Source organism: Ambystoma mexicanum, chromosome 1p (assembly GCF_040938575.1).
Source record: "Ambystoma mexicanum isolate Mex_15411 chromosome 1p, UKY_AmexF1_1, whole genome shotgun sequence".
Classification (NCBI taxonomy): domain Eukaryota; kingdom Metazoa; phylum Chordata; class Amphibia; order Caudata; family Ambystomatidae; genus Ambystoma; species Ambystoma mexicanum.
In genome coordinates, this window is record NC_090921.1 from 3,377,570 (window position 1) to 3,396,779 (window position 19,210).

Sequence of the window (19,210 nt, forward strand, 5' to 3'; positions counted from 1 at the left end):
GCCAGTGCATCCCAGCTCTGCTTCTTTTAGCAGCCCCCAACTCTTAGGTGAGGGGGGTTCTTGATGGGGGCGTGGACTAAGCACACCCATGCCTAGGCCACGCCCCCTAACGAGAGCCCCCCTCAATTTCTAATCCCACTTAAAGCACTGCTTAGAGTCACCTTGGAAGTGACTTTAGAATAGGTTGCCATAAGTAAGCCAAGTGGCAAATAACTTTGTGGTGCAAAATACCTAAATTGGACTAGTATTATGTATGGAGCAACTCTATAGTCATTAGGCATTGAGGCTTGGCCAGGACAGCTGCCCCTCATAATGTAGCCTCGAGCGTGGAGTCTATAATCGCAGCAGTCCGTGGCAGCAGTAAGCCTTCCCAAAAGTGGTTGTAACTGGCCCAAAGACGACATCTTGTGCAAATGCTCTTATCCAGTGCATGCCAAAGAATGGTCTAGATGTCACCTGCTCCATCTTGTCAGGCGCGTCTCATGGGCTGCAAGTCGCCTTCCCATGTGCTGACTGTAGGCGCTAAGGGCTCAATAGGTATGTACTAAGAACATTTTTCTGCTGACAGCGGCTGCTAGTAGCTGTTGCTGTGACCATGAGTATTAAGGGCCGGTTAGCTCAGTTGGTTAGAGCGTGGTGCTAATAACGCCAAGGTCGCGGGTTCGATCCCCGTACTGGCCACACCTTTTTAAGTTTCCTTTTAAAATTGGAGCGTCATGAATGAAGAACTCTCATTGGACGAATATGAAATCTGTAAAATAATAAGCCGATGTGGAATTCTGAGTAATAGCACAATATAAGCAAAGACGTCCTCTGGCTAATGCCAAAAACAGTTCTTTGGCTCCTGAAATGACTACATGTCCTAGTGCTGTAGCAAAAGGACTGCAAGAAGGCAGTCTATCCGTGGTCCTCCTCTTCTTAGCCGGCGGTGGCAGCACAGGTATTTCCCGCCAGTCCCAAATTGATAACATCACTCCAAGTTTGCAGTGTGCTGACATCTCAGGAGTCTTCTGGCTTCTGAATTGTGGGAGTCGGATCACCCTGCGGGGAGGAGATGGGCCCAACATCGCAGCACAGCACCCCTCTGGCCAGCCATGGGTAACTTAAACTTTGGACACCCCCTGAGGATCCCCCCTTTTTTGCAGGTCCCCCATCAATCAAATCGCTGTGTACCAATCTTTCCTCTTGGTTTCCTCTACAAGGTCTCAATGTTTGGAATAGGACAAGGACCTGCTGGGATATCCTATCAGCAGCATCCCTGCCCCACTTAGCCGTGCCCAGCTTCTGATCCTGGCAAATGCTATGGGACCTGGGCAGTCATTGCCAAAGAATGGCAACTGATTGATTACCTGTGCAAATGATAACCATGCCCGGCAAATGTGTGAGTGCAAAGGCAATAGATTACAATTCCTGTAAATGGAGAAGGCATCTGGCAAATGATAACAGGGCTGTCACCCACTCAACTGAAAATGTTGCAGGCAGGAGGCATGACTGCGCAACGATGCTCAGTACGGCGGGGTAGAAGCGGCTTGGAATGGGAGTAAGCAAGAGCACAACAAATCTCACAGCTTTGAGAGGAGAGAGTGTTTAAGCAATCATTAACAGGCAGCAACACCAAAGGGACGTCATTTCACCAAAATGCCAGGGGTAGCGGAAGTGACATCACACGACCCTTGACCCCCTGATGACATCACAGGAAGTGATGTCATTTGACCCCACCCTGAAGTGATATCGCAGGAAGCGATGGAACACAACCTTTCACCCGTTGACGAAACACGAAGTGGCATCACATAGCATTGTACACTACGAAAAATATGGTTACAATATCACTATAGTGTGATGTACATAATGTGATGTACATTTCATACAAGAATGGATCGCCATATGTATTGTTAAGATCAGAGTGTATAGGCCCATATTCCCAAATTACTGTGAATGCAAGCAGAAGTCCATGACCAAATGATAATGATGTGTTATTATATAGCACTTACGCTTAAGCGCTTTATATTGTAAAAATATACACCCAATATCACCCAACATGTGTTGGTACTCATTTATCGACCTCAGAAAGATGAAAGGCTGAGTTGAGGCGTTTAAGAACAGACTAAATCAGTGACTCACCCCCTGAAGTGTGCCTGAAATAAACCTTTAATGAGTCTAGCAATTATTGTATAGCATTCCAGAAAGACACATTATTTGGTATTCCTATTCTTTCTTATTTAGGGTCAGTGCTGAAAGTGTTAGACTTTTGGCACTCCTGTTCTTATTGTTCTTATTTTTTTTAACGGCCCTGAACAAGAAAGCCAGCCACTCCAGAAGTAAAGAGCTACATGGTGCTGGCCACAGCCTAGGAGCTTGCATTACAAACCCCCCCCAAAAAAACAAAAAAAGAGAACTTTTTTCAAGAGGTTGCAAGGGAGAACACAGATGTCGCAAGGGAGACCTCAGAGGTCGCAGATGCGACCTCTAGCAACCCCCAACTGACGTCCCTGGGTACAGTGGCAGGAGACATCTCTGCCCATATCAACATACGCCCCAGGGTGAAGACAAAGACTTAATGCTGGGCCAGATTTTACATGCCTCGCACCCCCAATGATTAATCTCTCTTTGTGAAACTAAATATCCTCAACATTGGGGTGGAAAATGGTTGCCATCGGCCAATGGAAGTAATACTAGATGAAGGAAGGGACATGCACCAACATTCAACCTGATGCCTCAGAGGAAGTCCAGTTTTTTGCAGCATGTGTTTGTGTGCATGTGTGTCTTGCAAGTCCCAGGTTTGACACCTGATAAGCTCGCCTAGTGGGTTAATGCACCTACCACAGCAATCTATATGTAATCTGAAGGCAACACATCCAGTTCCTGGTGAGATACACGGACAGAAGTGACTTCCCGGAAAAAAGACATTTCAAGGAGCATCATCAGTCTTTGATACTTAGAGGCAGAGCTTTAAGTGGGCTGGGGCTAGCATGGGCCGAGATCCGGCAGTCTCCAGAAAAGGCTCCTAAGCTGAGGCCCTGCCAGGGACTCACCCCCGACTAGACCCAGCCATGCTGACACCTGAGGCCGCCCGTGCAGCGGCTGCACGGTTACACAAGCTGCGTGCAGGTGTCAGCACTACGGATTAGAAAAAAAGTAATTGCCTTTTCTTTTTTTCTAAACCGAAGTGCTGTCACCTGCAAGCAGCAGGTGCAACCGTCCAGTGCGGGCTGCCTGGTGGCTCTGTACTCTGAAACAGGAGGAGGGCTGGACTGCCAGGCCTCCTTTTGTTTCTGAGTAAATAGCCATCACCCAGCATGAAGCCCCTGCGCTACTCACGCTGGCTGATGGCTATTTACTCAGAAACAAAAGGCAAGCTGGGCAGTTCAGACCTCCTCCTGTTTCAGAGTACAGAGCCATCAGCAGCAGGCATCACTTTCATTCAAGGAGCCTGTGGTAAAGCATTGCAGCATGTGGCTCCTTGAATGAAAAGGCTGCCTGCTGGGTGTGTGCTGTGGCATTCTGGGGTCACACCTTTGCTCCGCTTAGCCGCTTCTTTTGTTTAAAAGGAGGGGCTGTGCGCATTAAAGGTAATAATGCCAGTGCATCCCAGCTCTGCTTCTTTTAGCAGCCCCCAACTCTTAGGTGAGGGGGGTTCTTGATGGGGGCGTGGACTAAGCACACCCATGCCTAGGCCACGCCCCCTAACGAGAGCCCCCCTCAATTTCTAATCCCACTTAAAGCACTGCTTAGAGTCACCTTGGAAGTGACTTTAGAATAGGTTGCCATAAGTAAGCCAAGTGGCAAATAACTTTGTGGTGCAAAATACCTAAATTGGACTAGTATTATATATGGAGCAACTCTATAGTCATTAGGCATTGAGGCTTGGCCAGGACAGCTGCCCCTCATAATGTAGCCTCGAGCGTGGAGTCTATAATGGCAGCAGTCCGTGGCAGCAGTAAGCCTTCCCAAAAGTGGTTGTAACTGGCCCAAAGACGACATCTTGTGCAAATGCTCTTATCCAGTGCATGCCAAAGAATGGTCTAGATGTCACCTGCTCCATCTTGTCAGGCGTGTCTCATGGGCTGCAAGTCGCCTTCCCATGTGCTGACTGTAGGCGCTAAGGGCTCAATAGGTATGTACTCAGAACATTTTTCTGCTGACAGCGGCTGCTAGTAGCTGTTGCTGTGACCGTGAGTGTTAATGGCCGGTTAGCTCAGTTGGTTAGAGCGTGGTGCTAATAACGCCAAGGTCGTGGGTTCGATCCCCGTACTGGCCACACCTTTTTAAGTTTCCTTTTAAAATTGGAGCGTCATGAATGAAGAACTCTCATTGGACGAATATGAAATCTGTAAAATAATAAGCCGATGTGGAATTCTGAGTAATAGCACAATATAAGCAAAGACGTCCTCTGGCTAATGCCAAAAACAGTTCTTTGGCTCCTGAAATGACTACATGTCCTAGTGCTGTAGCAAAAGGACTGCAAGAAGGCAGTCTATCCGTGGTCCTCCTCTTCTTAGCCGGCGGTGGCAGCACAGGTATTTCCCGCCAGTCCCAAATTGATAACATCACTCCAAGTTTGCAGTGTGCTGACATCTCAGGAGTCTTCTGGCTTCTGAATTGTGGGAGTCGGATCACCCTGCGGGGAGGAGATGGGCCCAACATCGCAGCACAGCACCCCTCTGGCCAGCCATGGGTAACTTAAACTTTGGACACCCCCTGAAGATCCCCCCTTTTTTGCAGGTCCCCCATCAATCAAATCGCTGTGTACCAATCTTTCCTCTTGGTTTCCTCTACAAGGTCTCAATGTTTGGAATAGGACAAGGACCTGCTGGGATATCCTATCAGCAGCATCCCTGCCCCACTTAGCCGTGCCCAGCTTCTGATCCTGGCAAATGCTATGGGACCTGGGCAGTCATTGCCAAAGAATGGCAACTGATTGATTACCTGTGCAAATGATAACCATGCCCGGCAAATGTGTGAGTGCAAAGGCAATTGATTACAATTCCTGTAAATGGAGAAGGCATCTGGCAAATGATAACAGGGCTGTCACCCACTCAACTGAAAATGTTGCAGGCAGGAGGCATGACTGCGCAACGATGCTCAGTACGGCGGGGTAGAAGCGGCTTGGAATGGGAGTAAGCAAGAGCACAACAAATCTCACAGCTTTGAGAGCAGAGAGTGAGTGTTTAAACAATCATTAACAGGCAGCAACCCCAAAGGGACGTCATTTCACCAAAATGCCAGGGGTAGCGGAAGTGACATCACATGACCCTTGACCCCCTGATGACATCACAGGAAGTGATGTCATTTGACCCCACCCTGAAGTGATATCGCAGGAAGCGATGGAACACAACCTTTCACCCGTTGACGAAACAGCAAGTGGCATCACATAGCATTGTACACCACGAAAAATATGGTTACAATATCACTATAGTGTGATGTACATAATGTGATGTACATTTCATACAAGAATGGATCGCCATATGTATTGTTAAGATCAGAGTGTATAGGCCCATATTCCCAAATTACTGTGAATGCAAGCAGAAGTCCATGACCAAATGATAATGATGTGTTATTATATAGCACTTACGCTTAAGCGCTTTATATTGTAAAAATATACACCCAATATCACCCAACATGTGTTGGTACTCATTTATCGACCTCAGAAAGATGAAAGGCTGAGTTGAGGCGTTTAAGAACAGACTAAATCAGTGACTCACCCCCTGAAGTGTGCCTGAAATAAACCTTTAATGAGTCTAGCAATTATTGTATAGCATTCCAGAAAGACACATTATTTGGTATTCCTATTCTTTCTTATTTAGGGTCAGTGCTGAAAGTGTTAGACTTTTGGCACTCCTGTTCTTATTGTTCTTATTTTTTTTAACGGCCCTGAACAAGAAAGCCAGCCACTCCAGAAGTAAAGAGCTACATGGTGCTGGCCACAGCCTAGGAGCTTGCATTACAAAACCCCCCTAAAAAAACAAAAAAAGAGAACTTTTTTCAAGAGGTTGCAAGGGAGAACACAGATGTCGCAAGGGAGACCTCAGAGGTCGCAGATGCGACCTCTAGCAACCCCCAACCGACGTCCCTGGGTACAGTGGCAGGAGACATCTCTGCCCATATCAACATACGCCCCAGGGTGAAGACAAAGACTTAATGCTGGGCCAGATTTTACATGCCTCGCACCCCCAATGATTAATCTCTCTTTGTGAAACTAAATATCCTCAACATTGGGGTGGAAAATGGTTGCCATCGGCCAATGGAAGTAATACTAGATGAAGGAAGGGACATGCACCAACATTCAACCTGATGCCTCAGAGGAAGTCCAGTTTTTTGCAGCATGTGTTTGTGTGCATGTGTGTCTTGCAAGTCCCAGGTTTGACACCTGATAAGCTCGCCTAGTGGGTTAATGCACCTACCACAGCAATCTATATGTAACCTGCAGGCAACACATCCAGTTCCTGGTGAGATACACGGACAGAAGTGACTTCCCGGAAAAAAGACATTTCAAGGAGCATCATCAGTCTTTGATACTTAGAGGCAGAGCTTTAAGTGGGCTGGGGCTAGCACGGGCCGAGATCCGGCAGTCTCCAGAAAAGGCTCCTAAGCTGAGGCCCTGCCGGGGACTCACCCCCGACTAGACCCAGCCATGCTGACACCTGAGGCCGCCCGTGCAGCGGCTGCACGGTTACACAAGCTGCGTGCAGGTGTCAGCACTACGGATTAGAAAAAAAGTAATTGCCTTTTCTTTTTTTCTAAACCGAAGTGCTGTCACCTGCAAGCAGCAGGTGCAACCGTCCAGTGCGGGCTGCCTGGTGGCTCTGTACTCTGAAACAGGAGGAGGGCTGGACTGCCAGGCCTCCTTTTGTTTCTGAGTAAATAGCCATCACCCAGCATGAAGCCCCTGCGCTACTCACGCTGGCTGATGGCTATTTACTCAGAAACAAAAGGCAAGCTGGGCAGTTCAGACCTCCTCCTGTTTCAGAGTACAGAGCCATCAGCAGCAGGCATCACTTTCATTCAAGGAGCCTGTGGTAAAGCATTGCAGCATGTGGCTCCTTGAATGAAAAGGCTGCCTGCTGGGTGTGTGCTGTGGCATTCTGGGGTCACACCTTTGCTCCGCTTAGCCGCTTCTTTTGTTTAAAAGGAGGGGCTGTGCGCATTAAAGGTAATAATGCCTGTGTATCCCAGCTCTGCTTCTTTTAGCAGCCCCCAACTCTTAGGTGAGGGGGGTTCTTGATGGGGGCGTGGACTAAGCACACCCATGCCTAGGCCACGCCCCCTAACGAGAGCCCCCCTCAATTTCTAATCCCACTTAAAGCACTGCTTAGAGTCACCTTGGAAGTGACTTTAGAATAGGTTGCCATAAGTAAGCCAAGTGGCAAATAACTTTGTGGTGCAAAATACCTAAATTGGACTAGTATTATATATGGAGCAACTCTATAGTCATTAGGCATTGAGGCTTGGCCAGGACAGCTGCCCCTCATAATGTAGCCTCGAGCGTGGAGTCTATAATGGCAGCAGTCCGTGGCAGCAGTAAGCCTTCCCAAAAGTGGTTGTAACTGGCCCAAAGACGACATCTTGTGCAAATGCTCTTATCCAGTGCATGCCAAAGAATGGTCTAGATGTCACCTGCTCCATCTTGTCAGGCGCGTCTCATGGGCTGCAAGTCCCCTTCCCATGTGCTGACTGTAGGCGCTAAGGGCTCAATAGGAATGTACTAAGAACATTTTTCTGCTGACAGCGGCTGCTAGTAGCTGTTGCTGTGACCGCGAGTATTAATGGCCGGTTAGCTCAGTTGGTTAGAGCGTGGTGCTAATAACGCCAAGGTCGCGGGTTCGATCCCCGTACTGGCCACACCTTTTTAGGTTTCCTTTTAAAATTGGAGCGTCATGAATGAACAACTCTCATTGGACGAATATGAAATCTGTAAAATAATAAGCCGATGTGGAATTCTGAGTAATAGCACAATATAAGCAAAGACGTCCTCTGGCTAATGCCAAAAACAGTTCTTTGGCTCCTGAAATGACTACATGTCCTAGTGCTGTAGCAAAAGGACTGCAAGAAGGCAGTCTATCCGTGGTCCTCCTCTTCTTAGCCGGCGGTGGCAGCACAGGTATTTCCCGCCAGTCCCAAATTGATAACATCACTCCAAGTTTGCAGTGTGCTGACATCTCAGGAGTCTTCTGGCTTCTGAATTGTGGGAGTCGGATCACCCTGCGGGGAGGAGATGGGCCCAACATCGCAGCACAGCACCCCTCTGGCCAGCCATGGGTAACTTAAACTTTGGACACCCCCTGAGGATCCCCCCTTTTTTGCAGGTCCCCCATCAATCAAATCGCTGTGAACCAATCTTTCCTCTTGGTTTCCTCTACAAGGTCTCAATGTTTGGAATAGGACAAGGACCTGCTGGGATATCCTATCAGCAGCATCCCTGCCCCACTTAGCCGTGCCCAGCTTCTGATCCTGGCAAATGCTATGGGACCTGGGCAGTCATTGCCAAAGAATGGCAACTGATTGATTACCTGTGCAAATGATAACTATGCCCGGCAAATGTGTGAGTGCAAAGGCAATAGATTACAATTCCTGTAAATGGAGAAGGCATCTGGCAAATGATAACAGGGCTGTCACCCACTCAACTGAAAATGTTGCAGGCAGGAGGCATGACTGCGCAACGATGCTCAGTACGGCGGGGTAGAAGCGGCTTGGAATGGGAGTAAGCAAGAGCACAACAAATCTCACAGCTTTGAGAGGAGAGAGTGTTTAAGCAATCATTAACAGGCAGCAACACCAAAGGGACGTCATTTCACCAAAATGCCAGGGGTAGCGGAAGTGACATCACACGACCCTTGACCCCCTGATGACATCACAGGAAGTGATGTCATTTGACCCCACCCTGAAGTGATATCGCAGGAAGCGATGGAACACAACCTTTCACCCGTTGACGAAACAGCAAGTGGCATCACATAGCATTGTACACCACGAAAAATATGGTTACAATATCACTATAGTGTGATGTACATAATGTGATGTACATTTCATACAAGAATGGATCGCCATATGTATTGTTAAGATCAGAGTGTATAGGCCCATATTCCCAAATTACTGTGAATGCAAGCAGAAGTCCATGACCAAATGATAATGATGTGTTATTATATAGCACTTACGCTTAAGCGCTTTATATTGTAAAAATATACACCCAATATCACCCAACATGTGTTGGTAGTCATTTATCGACCTCAGAAAGATGAAAGGCTGAGTTGAGGCGTTTAAGAACAGACTAAATCAGTGACTCACCCCCTGAAGTGTGCCTGAAATAAACCTTTAATGAGTCTAGCAATTATTGTATAGCATTCCAGAAAGACACATTATTTGGTATTCCTATTCTTTCTTATTTAGGGTCAGTGCTGAAAGTGTTAGACTTTTGGCACTCCTGTTCTTATTGTTCTTATTTTTTTTAACGGCCCTGAACAAGAAAGCCAGCCACTCCAGAAGTAAAGAGCTACATGGTGCTGGCCACAGCCTAGGAGCTTGCATTACAAACCCCCCCCAAAAAAACAAAAAAAGAGAACTTTTTTCAAGAGGTTGCAAGGGAGAACACAGATGTCGCAAGGGAGACCTCAGAGGTCGCAGATGCGACCTCTAGCAACCCCCAACCGACGTCCCTGGGTACAGTGGCAGGAGACATCTCTGCCCATATCAACATACGCCCCAGGGTGAAGACAAAGACTTAATGCTGGGCCAGATTTTACATGCCTCGCACCCCCAATGATTAATCTCTCTTTGTGAAACTAAATATCCTCAACATTGGGGTGGAAAATGGTTGCCATCGGCCAATGGAAGTAATACTAGATGAAGGAAGGGACATGCACCAACATTCAACCTGATGCCTCAGAGGAAGTCCAGTTTTTTGCAGCATGTGTTTGTGTGCATGTGTGTCTTGCAAGTCCCAGGTTTGACACCTGATAAGCTCGCCTAGTGGGTTAATGCACCTACCACAGCAATCTATATGTAACCTGCAGGCAACACATCCAGTTCCTGGTGAGATACACGGACAGAAGTGACTTCCCGGAAAAAAGACATTTCAAGGAGCATCATCAGTCTTTGATACTTAGAGGCAGAGCTTTAAGTGGGCTGGGGCTAGCATGGGCCGAGATCCGGCAGTCTCCAGAAAAGGCTCCTAAGCTGAGGCCCTGCCGGGGACTCACCCCCGACTAGACCCAGCCATGCTGACACCTGAGGCCGCCCGTGCAGCGGCTGCACGGTTACACAAGCTGCGTGCAGGTGTCAGCACTACGGATTAGAAAAAAAGTAATTGCCTTTTCTTTTTTTCTAAACCGAAGTGCTGTCACCTGCAAGCAGCAGGTGCAACCGTCCAGTGCGGGCTGCCTGGTGGCTCTGTACTCTGAAACAGGAGGAGGGCTGGACTGCCAGGCCTCCTTTTGTTTCTGAGTAAATAGCCATCACCCAGCATGAAGCCCCTGCGCTACTCACGCTGGCTGATGGCTATTTACTCAGAAACAAAAGGCAAGCTGGGCAGTTCAGACCTCCTCCTGTTTCAGAGTACAGAGCCATCAGCAGCAGGCATCACTTTCATTCAAGGAGCCTGTGGTAAAGCATTGCAGCATGTGGCTCCTTGAATGAAAAGGCTGCCTGCTGGGTGTGTGCTGTGGCATTCTGGGGTCACACCTTTGCTCCGCTTAGCCGCTTCTTTTGTTTAAAAGGAGGGGCTGTGCGCATTAAAGGTAATAATGCCTGTGTATCCCAGCTCTGCTTCTTTTAGCAGCCCCCAACTCTTAGGTGAGGGGGGTTCTTGATGGGGGCGTGGACTAAGCACACCCATGCCTAGGCCACGCCCCCTAACGAGAGCCCCCCTCAATTTCTAATCCCACTTAAAGCACTGCTTAGAGTCACCTTGGAAGTGACTTTAGAATAGGTTGCCATAAGTAAGCCAAGTGGCAAATAACTTTGTGGTGCAAAATACCTAAATTGGACTAGTATTATATATGGAGCAACTCTATAGTCATTAGGCATTGAGGCTTGGCCAGGACAGCTGCCCCTCATAATGTAGCCTCGAGCGTGGAGTCTATAATGGCAGCAGTCCGTGGCAGCAGTAAGCCTTCCCAAAAGTGGTTGTAACTGGCCCAAAGACGACATCTTGTGCAAATGCTCTTATCCAGTGCATGCCAAAGAATGGTCTAGATGTCACCTGCTCCATCTTGTCAGGCGCGTCTCATGGGCTGCAAGTCGCCTTCCCATGTGCTGACTGTAGGCGCTAAGGGCTCAATAGGAATGTACTAAGAACATTTTTCTGCTGACAGCGGCTGCTAGTAGCTGTTGCTGTGACCGCGAGTATTAATGGCCGGTTAGCTCAGTTGGTTAGAGCGTGGTGCTAATAACGCCAAGGTCGCGGGTTCGATCCCCGTACTGGCCACACCTTTTTAGGTTTCCTTTTAAAATTGGAGCGTCATGAATGAACAACTCTCATTGAACGAATATGAAATCTGTAAAATAATAAGCCGATGTGGAATTCTGAGTAATAGCACAATATAAGCAAAGACGTCCTCTGGCTAATGCCAAAAACAGTTCTTTGGCTCCTGAAATGACTACATGTCCTAGTGCTGTAGCAAAAGGACTGCAAGAAGGCAGTCTATCCGTGGTCCTCCTCTTCTTAGCCGGCGGTGGCAGCACAGGTATTTCCCGCCAGTCCCAAATTGATAACATCACTCCAAGTTTGCAGTGTGCTGACATCTCAGGAGTCTTCTGGCTTCTGAATTGTGGGAGTCAGATCACCCTGCGGGGAGGAGATGGGCCCAACATCGCAGCACAGCACCCCTCTGGCCAGCCATGGGTAACTTAAACTTTGGACACCCCCTGAGGATCCCCCCTTTTTTGCAGGTCCCCCATCAATCAAATCGCTGTGAACCAATCTTTCCTCTTGGTTTCCTCTACAAGGTCTCAATGTTTGGAATAGGACAAGGACCTGCTGGGATATCCTATCAGCAGCATCCCTGCCCCACTTAGCCGTGCCCAGCTTCTGATCCTGGCAAATGCTATGGGACCTGGGCAGTCATTGCCAAAGAATGGCAACTGATTGATTACCTGTGCAAATGATAACTATGCCCGGCAAATGTGTGAGTGCAAAGGCAATAGATTACAATTCCTGTAAATGGAGAAGGCATCTGGCAAATGATAACAGGGCTGTCACCCACTCAACTGAAAATGTTGCAGGCAGGAGGCATGACTGCGCAACGATGCTCAGTACGGCGGGGTAGAAGCGGCTTGGAATGGGAGTAAGCAAGAGCACAACAAATCTCACAGCTTTGAGAGGAGAGAGTGTTTAAGCAATCATTAACAGGCAGCAACACCAAAGGGACGTCATTTCACCAAAATGCCAGGGGTAGCGGAAGTGACATCACACGACCCTTGACCCCCTGATGACATCACAGGAAGTGATGTCATTTGACCCCACCCTGAAGTGATATCGCAGGAAGCGATGGAACACAACCTTTCACCCGTTGACGAAACAGCAAGTGGCATCACATAGCATTGTACACCACGAAAAATATGGTTACAATATCACTATAGTGTGATGTACATAATGTGATGTACATTTCATACAAGAATGGATCGCCATATGTATTGTTAAGATCAGAGTGTATAGGCCCATATTCCCAAATTACTGTGAATGCAAGCAGAAGTCCATGACCAAATGATAATGATGTGTTATTATATAGCACTTACGCTTAAGCGCTTTATATTGTAAAAATATACACCCAATATCACCCAACATGTGTTGGTAGTCATTTATCGACCTCAGAAAGATGAAAGGCTGAGTTGAGGCGTTTAAGAACAGACTAAATCAGTGACTCACCCCCTGAAGTGTGCCTGAAATAAACCTTTAATGAGTCTAGCAATTATTGTATAGCATTCCAGAAAGACACATTATTTGGTATTCCTATTCTTTCTTATTTAGGGTCAGTGCTGAAAGTGTTAGACTTTTGGCACTCCTGTTCTTATTGTTCTTATTTTTTTTAACGGCCCTGAACAAGAAAGCCAGCCACTCCAGAAGTAAAGAGCTACATGGTGCTGGCCACAGCCTAGGAGCTTGCATTACAAACCCCCCCCAAAAAAACAAAAAAAGAGAACTTTTTTCAAGAGGTTGCAAGGGAGAACACAGATGTCGCAAGGGAGACCTCAGAGGTCGCAGATGCGACCTCTAGCAACCCCCAACCGACGTCCCTGGGTACAGTGGCAGGAGACATCTCTGCCCATATCAACATACGCCCCAGGGTGAAGACAAAGACTTAATGCTGGGCCAGATTTTACATGCCTCGCACCCCCAATGATTAATCTCTCTTTGTGAAACTAAATATCCTCAACATTGGGGTGGAAAATGGTTGCCATCGGCCAATGGAAGTAATACTAGATGAAGGAAGGGACATGCACCAACATTCAACCTGATGCCTCAGAGGAAGTCCAGTTTTTTGCAGCATGTGTTTGTGTGCATGTGTGTCTTGCAAGTCTCAGGTTTGACACCTGATAAGCTCGCCTAGTGGGTTAATGCACCTACCACAGCAATCTATATGTAACCTGCAGGCAACACATCCAGTTCCTGGTGAGATACACGGACAGAAGTGACTTCCCGGAAAAAAGACATTTCAAGGAGCATCATCAGTCTTTGATACTTAGAGGCAGAGCTTTAAGTGGGCTGGGGCTAGCATGGGCCGAGATCCGGCAGTCTCCAGAAAAGGCTCCTAAGCTGAGGCCCTGCCGGGGACTCACCCCCGACTAGACCCAGCCATGCTGACACCTGAGGCCGCCCGTGCAGCGGCTGCACGGTTACACAAGCTGCGTGCAGGTGTCAGCACTACGGATTAGAAAAAAAGTAATTGCCTTTTCTTTTTTTCTAAACCGAAGTGCTGTCACCTGCAAGCAGCAGGTGCAACCGTCCAGTGCGGGCTGCCTGGTGGCTCTGTACTCTGAAACAGGAGGAGGGCTGGACTGCCAGGCCTCCTTTTGTTTCTGAGTAAATAGCCATCACCCAGCATGAAGCCCCTGCGCTACTCACGCTGGCTGATGGCTATTTACTCAGAAACAAAAGGCAAGCTGGGCAGTTCAGACCTCCTCCTGTTTCAGAGTACAGAGCCATCAGCAGCAGGCATCACTTTCATTCAAGGAGCCTGTGGTAAAGCATTGCAGCATGTGGCTCCTTGAATGAAAAGGCTGCCTGCTGGGTGTGTGCTGTGGCATTCTGGGGTCACACCTTTGCTCCGCTTAGCCGCTTCTTTTGTTTAAAAGGAGGGGCTGTGCGCATTAAAGGTAATAATGCCTGTGTATCCCAGCTCTGCTTCTTTTAGCAGCCCCCAACTCTTAGGTGAGGGGGGTTCTTGATGGGGGCGTGGACTAAGCACACCCATGCCTAGGCCACGCCCCCTAACGAGAGCCCCCCTCAATTTCTAATCCCACTTAAAGCACTGCTTAGAGTCACCTTGGAAGTGACTTTAGAATAGGTTGCCATAAGTAAGCCAAGTGGCAAATAACTTTGTGGTGCAAAATACCTAAATTGGACTAGTATTATATATGGAGCAACTCTATAGTCATTAGGCATTGAGGCTTGGCCAGGACAGCTGCCCCTCATAATGTAGCCTCGAGCGTGGAGTCTATAATGGCAGCAGTCCGTGGCAGCAGTAAGCCTTCCCAAAAGTGGTTGTAACTGGCCCAAAGACGACATCTTGTGCAAATGCTCTTATCCAGTGCATGCCAAAGAATGGTCTAGATGTCACCTGCTCCATCTTGTCAGGCGCGTCTCATGGGCTGCAAGTCGCCTTCCCATGTGCTGACTGTAGGCGCTAAGGGCTCAATAGGAATGTACTAAGAACATTTTTCTGCTGACAGCGGCTGCTAGTAGCTGTTGCTGTGACCGCGAGTATTAATGGCCGGTTAGCTCAGTTGGTTAGAGCGTGGTGCTAATAACGCCAAGGTCGCGGGTTCGATCCCCGTACAGGCCACACTTTTTTAGGTTTCCTTTTAAAATTGGAGCGTCATGAATGAACAACTCTCATTGGACGAATATGAAATCTGTAAAATAATAAGCCGATGTGGAATTCTGAGTAATAGCACAATATAAGCAAAGACGTCCTCTGGCTAATGCCAAAAACAGTTCTTTGGCTCCTGAAATGACTACATGTCCTAGTGCTGTAGCAAAAGGACTGCAAGAAGGCAGTCTATCCGTGGTCCTCCTCTTCTTAGCCGGCGGTGGCAGCACAGGTATTTCCCGCCAGTCCCAAATTGATAACATCACTCCAAGTTTGCAGTGTGCTGACATCTCAGGAGTCTTCTGGCTTCTGAATTGTGGGAGTCGGATCACCCTGCGGGGAGGAGATGGGCCCAACATCGCAGCACAGCACCCCTCTGGCCAGCCATGGGTAACTTAAACTTTGGACACCCCCTGAGGATCCCCCCTTTTTTGCAGGTCCCCCATCAATCAAATCGCTGTGAACCAATCTTTCCTCTTGGTTTCCTCTACAAGGTCTCAATGTTTGGAATAGGACAAGGACCTGCTGGGATATCCTATCAGCAGCATCCCTGCCCCACTTAGCCGTGCCCAGCTTCTGATCCTGGCAAATGCTATGGGACCTGGGCAGTCATTGCCAAAGAATGGCAACTGATTGATTACCTGTGCAAATGATAACTATGCCCGGCAAATGTGTGAGTGCAAAGGCAATTGATTACAATTCCTGTAAATGGAGAAGGCATCTGGCAAATGATAACAGGGCTGTCACCCACTCAACTGAAAATGTTGCAGGCAGGAGGCATGACTGCGCAACGATGCTCAGTACGGCGGGGTAGAAGCGGCTTGGAATGGGAGTAAGCAAGAGCACAACAAATCTCACAGCTTTGAGAGCAGAGAGTGAGTGTTTAAACAATCATTAACAGGCAGCAACCCCAAAGGGACGTCATTTCACCAAAATGCCAGGGGTAGCGGAAGTGACATCACACGACCCTTGACCCCCTGATGACATCACAGGAAGTGATGTCATTTGACCCCACCCTGAAGTGATATCGCAGGAAGCGATGGAACACAACCTTTCACCCGTTGACGAAACAGCAAGTGGCATCACATAGCTTGTACACCACGAAAAATATGGTTACAATATCACTATAGTGTGATGTACATGATGTGATGTACATTTCATACAAGAATGGATCGCCATATGTATTGTTAAGATCAGAGTGTATAGGCCCATATTCCCAAATTACTGTGAATGCAAGCAGAAGTCCATGACCAAATGATAATGATGTGTTATTATATAGCACTTACGCTTAAGCGCTTTATATTGTAAAAATATACACCCAATATCACCCAACATGTGTTGGTACTCATTTATCGACCTCAGAAAGATGAAAGGCTGAGTTGAGGCGTTTAAGAACAGACTAAATCAGTGACTCACCCCCTGAAGTGTGCCTGAAATAAACCTTTAATGAGTCTAGCAATTATTGTATAGCATTCCAGAAAGACACATTATTTGGTATTCCTATTCTTTCTTATTTAGGGTCAGTGCTGAAAGTGTTAGACTTTTGGCACTCCTGTTCTTATTGTTCTTATTTTTTTTAACGGCCCTGAACAAGAAAGCCAGCCACTCCAGAAGTAAAGAGCTACATGGTGCTGGCCACAGCCTAGGAGCTTGCATTACAAACCCCCCCCAAAAAAACAAAAAAAGAGAACTTTTTTCAAGAGGTTGCAAGGGAGAACACAGATGTCGCAAGGGAGACCTCAGAGGTCGCAGATGCGACCTCTAGCAACCCCCAACTGACGTCCCCGGGTACAGTGGCAGGAGACATCTCTGCCCATATCAACATACGCCCCAGGGTGAAGACAAAGACTTAATGCTGGGCCAGATTTTACATGCCTCGCACCCCCAATGATTAATCTCTCTTTGTGAAACTAAATATCCTCAACATTGGGGTGGAAAATGGTTGCCATCGGCCAATGGAAGTAATACTAGATGAAGGAAGGGACATGCACCAACATTCAACCTGATGCCTCAGAGGAAGTCCAGTTTTTTGCAGCATGTGTTTGTGTGCATGTGTGTCTTGCAAGTCCCAGGTTTGACACCTGATAAGCTCGCCTAGTGGGTTAATGCACCTACCACAGCAATCTATATGTAACCTGCAGGCAACACATCCAGTTCCTGGTGAGATACACAGACAGAAGTGACTTCCCGGAAAAAAGACATTTCAAGGAGCATCATCAGTCTTTGATACTTAGAGGCAGAGCTTTAAGTGGGCTGGGGCTAGCATGGGCCGAGATCCGGCAGTCTCCAGAAAAGGCTCCTAAGCCGGGGCCCTGCCGGGGACTCACCCCCGACTAGACCCAGCCATGCTGACACCTGAGGCCACCCGTGCAGCGGCTGCACGGTTACACAAGCTGCGTGCAGGTGTCAGCACTACGGATTAGAAAAAAAGTAATTGCCTTTTCTTTTTTTCTAAACCGAAGTGCTGTCACCTGCAAGCAGCAGGTGCAACCGTCCAGTGCGGGCTGCCTGGTGGCTCTGTACTCTGAAACAGGAGGAGGGCTGGACTGCCAGGCCTCCTTTTGTTTCTGAGTAAATAGCCATCACCCAGCATGAAGCCCCTGCGCTACTCACGCTGGCTGATGGCTATTTACTCAGAAACAAAAGGCAAGCTGGGCAGTTCAGACCCCCTCCTGTTTCAGAGTACAGAGCCATCAGCAGCAGGCATCACTTTCATTCAAGGAGCCTGTGGTAAAGCATTGCAGCATGTGGCTCCTTGAATGAAAAGGCTGCCTGCTGGGTGTGTGCTGTGGCATTCTGGGGTCACACCTTTGCTCCGCTTAGCCGCTTCTTTTGTTTAAAAGGAGGGGCTGTGCGCATTAAAGGTAATAATGCCAGTGCATCCCAGCTCTGCTTCTTTTAGCAGCCCCCAACTCTTAGGTGAGGGGGGTTCTTGATGGGGGCGTGGACTAAGCACACCCATGCCTAGGCCACTCCCCCTAACGAGAGCCCCCCTCAATTTCTAATCCCACTTAAAGCACTGCTTAGAGTCACCTTGGAAGTGACTTTAGAATAGGTTGCCATAAGTAAGCCAAGTGGCAAATAACTTTGTGGTGCAAAATACCTAAATTGGACTAGTATTATATATGGAGCAACTCTATAGTCATTAGGCATTGAGGCTTGGCCAGGACAGCTGCCCCTCATAATGTAGCCTCGAGCGTGGAGTCTATAATGGCAGCAGTCCGTGGCAGCAGTAAGCCTTCCCAAAAGTGGTTGTAACTGGCCCAAAGACGACATCTTGTGCAAATGCTCTTATCCAGTGCATGCCAAAGAATGGTCTAGATGTCACCTGCTCCATCTTGTCAGGCGCGTCTCATGGGCTGCAAGTCGCCTTCCCATGTGCTGACTGTAGGCGCTAAGGGCTCAATAGGTATGTACTAAGAACATTTTTCTGCTGACAGCGGCTGCTAGTAGCTGTTGCTGTGACCGTGAGTATTAAGGGCTGGTTAGCTCAGTTGGTTAGAGCGTGGTGCTAATAACGCCAAGGTCGCGGGTTCGATCCCCGTACTGGCCACACCTTTTTAAGTTTCCTTTTAAAATTGGAGCGTCATGAATGAAGAACTCTCATTGGACGAATATGAAATCTGTAAAATAATAAGCCGATGTGGAATTCTGAGTAATAGCACAATATAAGCAAAGACGTCCTCTGGCTAATGCCAAAAACAGTTCTTTGGCTCCTGAAATGACTACATGTCCTAGTGCTGTAGCAAAAGGACTGCAAGAAGGCAGTCTATCCGTGGTCCTCCTCTTCTTAGCCGGCGGTGGCAGCACAGGTATTTCCCGCCAGTCCCAAATTGATAACATCACTCCAAGTTTGCAGTGTGCTGACATCTCAGGAGTCTTCTGGCTTCTGAATTGTGGGAGTCGGATCACCCTGCGGGGAGGAGATGGGCCCAACATCGCAGCACAGCACCCCTCTGGCCAGCCATGGGTAACTTAAACTTAGGACACCCCCTGAGGATCCCCCCTTTTTTGCAGGTCCCCCATCAATCAAATCGCTGTGTACCAATCTTTCCTCTTGGTTTCCTCTACAAGGTCTCAATGTTTGGAATAGGACAAGGACCTGCTGGGATATCCTATCAGCAGCATCCCTGCCCCACTTAGCCGTGCCCAGCTTCTGATCCTGGCAAATGCTATGGGACCTGGGCAGT

General features: G+C 48.1%; 6 non-coding genes across 6 annotated transcripts; all 6 read left to right on the forward strand.

Annotated features, from left to right (window-relative positions):
- The first annotated feature begins 607 nt into the window (after positions 1–607).
- Positions 608–681, forward strand: TRNAI-AAU (transfer RNA isoleucine (anticodon AAU)). Its single transcript has one exon. It is a non-coding gene; the product is annotated as a tRNA-Ile (tRNA).
- A 3,503-nt stretch (positions 682–4,184) lies between these two features.
- On the forward strand, positions 4,185–4,258 carry TRNAI-AAU (transfer RNA isoleucine (anticodon AAU)). The gene has a single exon. It is a non-coding gene; the product is annotated as a tRNA-Ile (tRNA).
- Positions 4,259–7,765: 3,507 nt separating this feature from the next.
- TRNAI-AAU (transfer RNA isoleucine (anticodon AAU)) lies at positions 7,766–7,839 on the forward strand. The gene has a single exon. It is a non-coding gene; the product is annotated as a tRNA-Ile (tRNA).
- A 3,503-nt stretch (positions 7,840–11,342) lies between these two features.
- TRNAI-AAU (transfer RNA isoleucine (anticodon AAU)) lies at positions 11,343–11,416 on the forward strand. The gene has a single exon. It is a non-coding gene; the product is annotated as a tRNA-Ile (tRNA).
- Positions 11,417–14,919: 3,503 nt separating this feature from the next.
- Positions 14,920–14,993, forward strand: TRNAI-AAU (transfer RNA isoleucine (anticodon AAU)). The gene has a single exon. It is a non-coding gene; the product is annotated as a tRNA-Ile (tRNA).
- Positions 14,994–18,499: 3,506 nt separating this feature from the next.
- Positions 18,500–18,573, forward strand: TRNAI-AAU (transfer RNA isoleucine (anticodon AAU)). The gene has a single exon. It is a non-coding gene; the product is annotated as a tRNA-Ile (tRNA).
- The last annotated feature ends 637 nt before the right edge of the window (positions 18,574–19,210 follow it).